The sequence below is a fragment of the Hibiscus syriacus genome, unplaced genomic scaffold (assembly GCF_006381635.1).
Source record: "Hibiscus syriacus cultivar Baekdansim isolate YM2019G1 unplaced genomic scaffold, ASM638163v2 tig00110890_pilon, whole genome shotgun sequence".
In the NCBI taxonomy this organism is placed as follows: domain Eukaryota; kingdom Viridiplantae; phylum Streptophyta; class Magnoliopsida; order Malvales; family Malvaceae; genus Hibiscus; species Hibiscus syriacus.
In genome coordinates this window covers 264869-272602 of record NW_024062900.1, presented here as the reverse complement: position 1 = coordinate 272602, position 7734 = coordinate 264869, and the positions used below count along the sequence as shown (strand labels likewise).

Below are 7734 nucleotides of genomic sequence, written 5' to 3'. Positions count from 1 at the left end.
AGTTCATATTATAAGAATAATTACATATTCTCAAGTGCAAATATGGTTTAAAAGTTTACAACCATCATGATGAAATTGAATTTCAAGGGAAGATAAAATAAAATATTTATGATTTCATTATTTAACAGTGAAAAATACTTTATAAATATTTTGTTTAATTATTTTTAATATATTTAAAATTTTAAATTTTAAATTCGGATTATTTCATGATCGATGCGGATAATAATCAAATAAAAAGGGTGAATTATGCGTTTAGTATCTAACATTTAGTTTTTGTTTCATTTTAGAACCATGTTGCTAAAATTTCATGGACGGGCTTGTTGGTCGCGTTTACAGTAGTCGACCGTCGCATCTGTAAATCAATGAAGCCCAAACTTTCTAGCTCATACCTTTTGACCCCTTGAACGTGATTTCGACCTTCGTTTCATCGAAGAACGCCTCAATCTCCCAAAATCAACGATGAACTCTCTGATTTCTTCATCCTTCGATCTCCATGGTCCATCGTCCGAAGAGCCTGAAATAGATGTTGATCGACTCATCATTCTCCCTTGGTTCGCCGTTGGGATTGGTCGTTCTTCCACAAGAACTATGCCACGTCAGGCCGTTCGTTAAGTTTTGAACAGTGGGTACTAAAATAAAACAAAAATTAAATGTTAAGTATACTTTATTAAAAAATAAAAGTTTAGGTACTAAAATAAATAAAAAATTAATAATTTAAATATTAAATACATAATTTTTACCCTAAAAAAATAACTGTAGTAATGCATATAGGTAGGAGTATATATTAGTAACATCTGATTTAAGTATAAACTTGCCTTTCCAATTAAAAAAGAAAAAAAAATGGAAGAGGAGAAAATGGAAATGAAGAAATTGGGAGGATACGGAGGGGAGGTGAGAGTGTTGGAATGGGAGACAGAGTGGGGAGCTGCGGAGGAGACGATGCTGCTTTGGGGAATCCAACAGCCCACTTTCTCCAAACAAAACGCCTTCGTTTCCCACTCCTCTCTCCAACTCCCTCTCGATGCTTGCGGCCATTCTCTCTCCATTCTCCAGTCTCCTTCTTCCTTGGTACTCCCCCCCCTTCTCTTTCCCTTTCCTTTTCAATTTTATTCTCCAAAGACAAAGCGGAGGAGTTCGATCTTCGATTTTCTGACCTTTTCCTTTATATCGTAAATTCTGCTAAATACTTCTATTTCTCTGCACGTGTACTTTAGCCACTAGGGGCGATTGAGCTGCTTTCTTCAGGTTAATCAAATCTGGAAGACATTTGAACATCATTAAGTGTTTCTTAATGATAAATCATGTTTCTGACATCATTCCCCCCTCCCCCCACCCAAAAAAAAATGCAGGGAAAACCTGGAGTAACTGGGGCAGTCATGTGGGTAGTGGAGTTGTAGGGAAGTTTCTTGAGCATGCTGTGGACTTGGGGATGCTTGTTCTTCAAGGCAAGAAGGTCGTTGAATTGGGTTCGGCTGTGGATTAGTAGGGTACTTTTATTCACTTGAATTCTTTTTATTTCGTATATTTTAGTCAGTTAGTGATGTCTTCTGAAATCTCCATACTCTTCAAAAAGGATAGATTGAAAACTGACTTATGAAGCTGTCATGTTGTTTAGCAGCAGAATTTTAGTCTTCTTGAATTAGCATATCTTACACATAGGGTTCGGTATTTTAGTTTCTATATAGAAGTAATTATAAAGATTTTGATGAATACATTTTCTTTTCTCACTAGGGAGTATGTTATTTGCATTTTCAGTTGTATAGGTGCCCTTTTAGGTGCTCAAGTTATCCTCACTGATCTGCCTGATAGACTGAGGTTACTTAAAAAGAATGTTGAGACCAACCTGCGACATGGAGTGCGGGGTTCTGCTGCTGTGAAGGAACTCACTTGGGGATGACCCTGACAATGATTTGATTGAACCTCTACCTGATTATGGTAGTAGATTCCCTTATTCTTTCCTGATTACAAGCTTTGACACTGTTAAGTTGCAAGTGCTCAGTTTGCTAAAAAAATAGAGGTGCTGTTTTTCCATGATTATATAATAAAGGTTGGATTTTCTGGTGGTAGTGGAATGTTCCAACGTGCTTTGTTAGGCACAAAAGGCATGTGTCTTATTAAAATCGCCTTGCCTGAAGGGTGAAAGGTTCTTTGTTTGATATGAGCTGCATCTGCACCTAAGTTTGTGCCTCATTTTTATCAATCAGCTGAGTTTAACTTCCACTTTAAGTAGTTATTATTATTTTTTTTCAGTTGACTAGGCATTTTCCTGAATCATAATGTCAAGTGTGTGCTTAGGCATGCCTACTCATTGCGTCTTAGTGTTAAACAACAAAAACGCTTTAGATTTCAGGTGAGACACATTTGATTTGGTGAACCTAATCCGTTGCTTCTGGGATTTTTTCCTTGTAAGGTCATAAGAAAGCCTGTTTTTTGATCGAGTTTCATTCTCTCGCTTTTAACTTTCTTAATTAAATGTACCTTTACTAGTGACAAGGGATAGTATCAAACTTCACCTTTCAATATTTGAGTTTTCAACAACAAAAATGGGACCATAAGGAAATCATATTGTCCAACAAAAAATTGTACTATTGTTTTGTAGATAAACTATACCACCCTTTGAAGTTTATTATCAAACTATATTTTAAGCTTCTTTCATATATACACACGCAAAAATATCATATACATATTGTTCCTAACTTCACTTTGGCAAGAGCTTTTCTTGACAATATTGGTCTGAATCACAATTTGATAGTTATTTAGTGCGGATAAGATTTCGATTATATTCAAAGGCTTTACGTGCGAATGCATACATGATTAATATTGTTTCTGAGGAGCATCATAACTTTTTAGCCTTCTTGGGAAATCTAAGGTTTTTTTCTTCGCAGAATTCCAGTCTCAATTAACTATCTGATGAAGCTAATGCTGAATGTTTGTTCTAATAATGAAAGGAATTGAAATCATAGGAGTGGTTTTGTCATCAAGATGTGCTCTTTTAGGCATTGCCCGGTATGATATTCTCATTCACATGTTGCTATTCCGCCAAGGTCCATAGGCTAAAAGTTTGAGGGGTTGGAACTTTTGCTATATTAGTAGAAAGACCAATAGATAATGTCATTGCTCCAGGACCAGATGGTTTCACCATGGGTTTCTTTAAAAACTGCTGGCCGATTTTAAAGGAGCACGTGTTGAAATTTTTGAAGATTTCTATTTTGGAAGGAAATGGGAGCACGGTATAAACCATGCTTTTATCACACTTATTCCGAAGAAGCTTAATCCGGACAGTGTAGAGGAATTTAGACCATCAGCCTTGTAGGCAGCTTATACAAGATACTTTCTAAAGTTCTATCGAAGAGACTGAGTTGTTGTGTTGGTGATATTATTAGTCACTCTCAGTTTGCGTTTATACCAGGGAGACAGTTGCTGGATTGGCTTTTATAGCAAACGAAGGGATTGATTACTGGAGGAAAAAAGGGTTAAAGGGTTGCCTTCAAAGTAGATTTTCGTAGGGCTTATGATTCCGTGGAATGGCCAATTTTAATCAGAGTAATCAGAGATGGGTTTTGGTAAGAGATGTTGTCGTGGATATCTCAGTGTATTTCAACAGCTTCAATCTCAGTTCTCGTAAACGGTCTCCATCGGAAGAGTTCCACTGGCCAAGGACTTAGGCAAGGGTGCAGTTTATCTCCGCTACTGTTTAACATTGTAGGTGAGCTGTTTAATTTGATGATATCTAAAGCAGTGGACAGGGGTCTGTTTCAAGGCTTTGTTATTGGGAATCTGAAAATTCTTTCGATTGACACATCTACAATTTGCAGATGACTTGATCATCTTCTGTCAAGCATCTCTCTCCCAGATTAAAAATGTCAAGAGAGTATTGAGGATTTTTAGTGTTATGACAGGGTTGCATCTTATCTAGCTAAGAGTAAGCTATTTGGTATTAATGTGGAAGAGGAAGTTTTATCAGAATGGGCATCTTCGGTGGGCTGTTCTATGATCTCTTCCAACAGATTACTTGGGACTTCCTCTAGGTGCTAAGAAAAACTCAGAAGCCTTATGGGATCCAGTTTTCAAGAATTTTAGTTCCAAACTAGCCGGCTGGAAAGCTAATTGTCTCTCATTGGCGGCAGGACAGTTTTATTAAAGTCGGTGTTAACATCCCTACCAATATTCTTCTATCTCTTTTAGAATGCCTTGTAAAATTGGTAAGAAGCTTAATTCTTTAATGGCCAGTTTCCTATGGGGGGATAATGAGGACAAAAGGAAGATACACTGGGTTAATTGGAAATCAGTCTGCACCTCTAAATTGTGGTGCCTTGGTGTTCTTGATGTGAACCTATCTAATCGGGCTCTTTGGAAAATGGGTGTGGAAGTTCGCCAATGAAAAAATACTTTGTGGAAAAGTGTTATGTCAACATTTCTTGAAGAACGACTCGGAGGGTGAACGTATCGGATCTAACTCCAAGTTGAAACTGGGAAATGGAAAGTCTATTGCTTTTGGACGGATTCATGGGCTGATGAGTCTCCTTTAAAAATCTTTTCCCTAGAATGTATGTGTTGTCAACAAATAAATGGGGTATGTCGCTGAGTTTGGAAGTTCAGATTCGAACGGTTGGGTGTGGAACGATACCAGAAGGAATTGTGTGACTGGGAGTTGGATCATGGCTGGATTTAATGACAAACTGAAGGACTTTAAACTGACTGATTCAGTTGAAGACTTTCTTTCTTGGTCTGCAAGCGGGGATGACTGTTTTCAGTGAATCTTGTAGAAAGGAACTCGGCAAGGTGTCTGGGGAGTCCGATTTATGGGTAAAAGGGGTGTGGCAGGTTTATCTCCTCCTCGTGTTGAAGTCTTCCTGTGGCAGCTAGCTCATCAGAAAGTGGCAGTGAGAGAGGAGTTGGTGAAAAGAGGTTTGCAGCTAGGGGATGAATTCTTGTCCGTTTTGTAAAAAACAGGTGGAATCAGTTCAGCCATTTATTTGTTTGATATGAGCTGCATCTGTGCACCTAAGTTTGTGCCTCATTTTTATCAATCAGCTGAGTTTAACTTCCACTTTAAATAGTTATTATTATTTTTTTCAGTTGACTTGGCATTTTCCTGAATCAGTAATGTCAAGGTGTGTGCTTAGGCATGCCTACTCATTGCGTCTTAGTGTTAAACAAAAACGCTTTAGATTTCAGGTGAGACACATTTGATTGGTGAACACCTAATCCGTTGCTTCTGGGATTTTTTCCTTGTAAGGTCATAAGAAAAGCCTGTTTTTTGATCGAGTTTCATTCTCTCGCTTTTAACTTTCTTAATTAAATGTACCTTTACTAGTGACAAGGGATAGTATCAAACTTTCACCTTTCAATATTTGAGTTTTCAACAACAAAAATGGGACCATAAGGAAATCATATTGTCCAACAAAAAATTGTACTATTGTTTTGTAGATAAAACTATACCACCCTTTGAAGTTTATTATCATAAACTATATTTAAGCTTCTTTCATATATACACACGCACGCAAAAATATACATATATATATTGTTCCTAACTTCACTTATATTTCAAAGGCTTTACGTTGCGAATGCACACAATATGTGTTTCTGAGGAGCATCATAACTTTTGTAGCCTTCTTGGGAAATCTAAGGAGGTTTTTCTTCGCAGAATTCCAGTCTCAATTAACTATCTGATGAAGCTAATGCTGAATGTTGTTCTAATAATGAAGGAATTGAAATCATAGGAGTGGTTTAGTCATCAAGAAGTGCTCTTTTAGGCATTGCCCGGTATGATATTCTCATTCAATGTTGCTATATTCCGCCAAGGTCCATAGGCTAATTAGGCTTGCCCGGTATGATATTCTCATTCAATGTTGCTATTCCGCCAAGGTCCACTCTTTTCCTCCTCCTTTGATCAAGAAGGAGGTTTTTAAGGAGGCCTGTCATTCTTATCAAAAAAAAAAATATTACCTATAATTAAAGACGAAAGATATCCATACTTTTGGACAATAGCGGATTAATAGATAATGTCATTGCCACCTGGCAAGAGCTAATGTGTTGAAATTTGAATTGATGTTTGTAGTCACAGTGCTTAACTCCTTTGATGAGCATTTGGAAATTTTTCATGAGATCATAAATATTCAATCAAATTTAATATTGTATTCATTGATAAGCTACGTGTACCACTTTTCTAGTACTAGGGTCAGATGTGATCTATAGTGAAGGAGCAGTTGTGGATTTACTGGACACCCTTATACAACTATGTGGACAACAAACGACGGTGTTTTTGTCTGGGGAACTTCGAAATGGTTAGGATTTCTCCCTCACACAAACATACTTTCATACATGCATACTGCACTTCTCTTAGATTTTGCTTGGCTGGGTGGAAAAATAGAAGTATGCAAAGGCTGGAGTGGAAAAGTAGAGAGAATAAATTGAGTGTGCTCAGTAGGAAAGAAAAGCAAGGATAAAGAAAATGAGAGGGATGATAATTTTTCATCCTCGTGTGTAAAAATAAATTATTCCAATTTGGAATGCGAGACAGATGTGATTTACTTCAAACTATGTAATTTTGAAAGCTTAATTTTGTTTACCAAGCACACCGTATAAAGAAAAATAATAATTTTTCATATTTTCACTTTTCAACCCCATTCGATTTTTCATCGTTATAATTTTCTTTTCACTCTACTAAGAAAACCCTTGCTGATATGTTACTTTTGATGCATAAACTGCAGATACCGTCCTTGAATGCTTTTTAGAAGCTGCGGTGAAGGATTTTGTGGTTGGGCGCGTCGATCAGTCACAGTGGCATCCAGACTATCGTACTCCGAGGGTTGTGATGTACATCCTAGTGAAGAAGTGAGGTTTGGCCAGCGTATTTTGAGCAGACAGTAGTCTGCCATTCATTCAGCCAAATTTAGAACATGTTTGAAGAACATAATTCGATCTTTTCGTCAGGGTAAAGAATGAAGCACATATTCGCGTCCTTAATGATGCTTTGGCTTGGCTGTATGCCTGTAGCTATCAGTACTTGATTTTCCTTCCCTTTTTCCCGATCATTGCTGATTATCCTTGGATCTGCTTCTATGATATTTCCCCCTTTTTTTTAATTAATTAGTAATAATTACAGTTCCGATTATTTTGGGTTTTTGAGCTTTTGAAAAAAAAATTTAAAGAAGCAACTAATTTTATTTAAAATAGGAAATATTTTGAATTATAATAAAGATTATAATCACAATAGTAAATTAAGCACATAATTAGAAAAATTTCCTAATAATAAACAAAACTAGAAATTTAAAATCACAAAAGGGTCATGCAACGAAATATTAAAAATCTAATCAAGAAACTCGAACAAAGATAGATACAAACAGATTTGATCACATCGACAAATGAACCACAAAAAGAGATCAAATTATTGAAATATCATCGACAAATCATAAATCAGACTCGAGTGAGGTGAAAAACTATCCACGAACGCAAATCAGTATCCAAATTCAAATCGAGAATCCAAATCAGGGAAGATGAACAATATATCAAATAAGCGACATCTTGATCAGTCGTGGCATGTCAAATCAACTCTTAGAAAAGAGAAATATAAAACGATCAAACAATCGAAAAACATATAAAAAAACATAAAGAAAACATACAAGCAGACTTATTGAAAATAAAAAAATAGATATACGATGTAGAAAAGAAAAAAATAAAAAATACTGACGATCGGCAACTAATATTAAAGTCGGTGCCGCAACCGATTAT

At 36.3% G+C, this 7734-nt stretch overlaps 1 pseudogene; it reads left to right on the top strand.

Moving 5' to 3' along the window:
* The first annotated feature begins 767 nt into the window (after positions 1-767).
* On the top strand, positions 768-6851 carry LOC120144665 (annotated as a pseudogene).
* The last annotated feature ends 883 nt before the right edge of the window (positions 6852-7734 follow it).